This window comes from Schistocerca piceifrons, chromosome 9, assembly GCF_021461385.2.
Source record: "Schistocerca piceifrons isolate TAMUIC-IGC-003096 chromosome 9, iqSchPice1.1, whole genome shotgun sequence".
Classification (NCBI taxonomy): domain Eukaryota; kingdom Metazoa; phylum Arthropoda; class Insecta; order Orthoptera; family Acrididae; genus Schistocerca; species Schistocerca piceifrons.
The window spans coordinates 70,374,230-70,375,262 of record NC_060146.1 but is presented as its reverse complement, the minus strand read 5'-3'; the positions used below and the strand labels follow the sequence as shown (position 1 = coordinate 70,375,262).

Sequence of the window (1,033 nt, the reverse complement as noted above, 5' to 3'; positions counted from 1 at the left end):
CTTCATTGGGGACATGTTGAAAATGTGTGCCCCAAGCGGGACTCAAACCCGTGATCTCCTGCTTACATGGCAGATGCTCTATCCATCTGAGCCACCGCGGGCACAGAGGATAGTGCGTCTGCAGGGACTTATCCCTTGCACGCTCCCCGTTAGATCCACATTCCCAACATGTCCACACCACTACATATATAGTTAGAATATGGCTTCCCAACCATTGACCTTCTTCTGCGAAAGCACACACTATGCCCGAACTCGTACGGGACTTGGTAGATTAATCTGCCACAAGTAATGAGTATGATGGGGAAACATCTATTAGGCGCACTACGAATGTAGTGGTGTGGACATGTTGGGAATGTGGATCTCACGGGGAGCGAGCAAGGGATAAGTCCCTGCAGATGCACTATCCTCTGTGCCCGCGGTGGCTCAGATGGATAGAGCATCTGCCATGTAAGCAGGAGATCCCGGGTTCGAGTCCCGGTTGGGGCACACATTTTCAACATGTCCCCAATGAAGTACATCAATGCCTGTTTGCATTATCATTTCTAAAAAAATAAATTCGTTGCGAACTGTTTACCGAAAAGAGTTATCCAAAGTTCAGAAATCTAGAAGATCTGGTGTAGGTGTAGATCATGTATACCAGCCAACGTTATGGTATTTTGATCTGCTTGGCTTTCTTAAGGTTCGCCCTGCAAATCTAACAGTAAATTTATGTGAGAAAACTGCTTTCGCTTTAGCAGCCGCTATCTACACCATTTTGACCACTTTCTCTGTTTCCTGCGGTTGGTCTGAATGTTGTTTGCAACACAAGTTGTGAACACAGACCACAACAGAACTTCCTCCATTTCTATATTTCAAAATAACTGAATTAAATTTTTGACGTTTACGGGGAGAGTAGTCGCTTGCCACTGATATTTATTTTCTACACCGACAGATGGCGGGCGAGTAGTAGATTGGGGTTTGTGTTGTGTGAACACACCACAATTTGCAGCGATCTTTTGCATGTACAGACATCTGCGCCGATGTCTGCGCAGAC

General features: G+C 45.9%; 1 non-coding gene across 1 annotated transcript; it reads left to right on the top strand.

Annotated features, from left to right (window-relative positions):
- The first annotated feature begins 411 nt into the window (after positions 1–411).
- Positions 412–486, top strand: Trnat-ugu. Its single transcript has one exon. It is a non-coding gene; the product is annotated as a tRNA-Thr (tRNA).
- Positions 487–1,033: the final 547 nt, after the last annotated feature.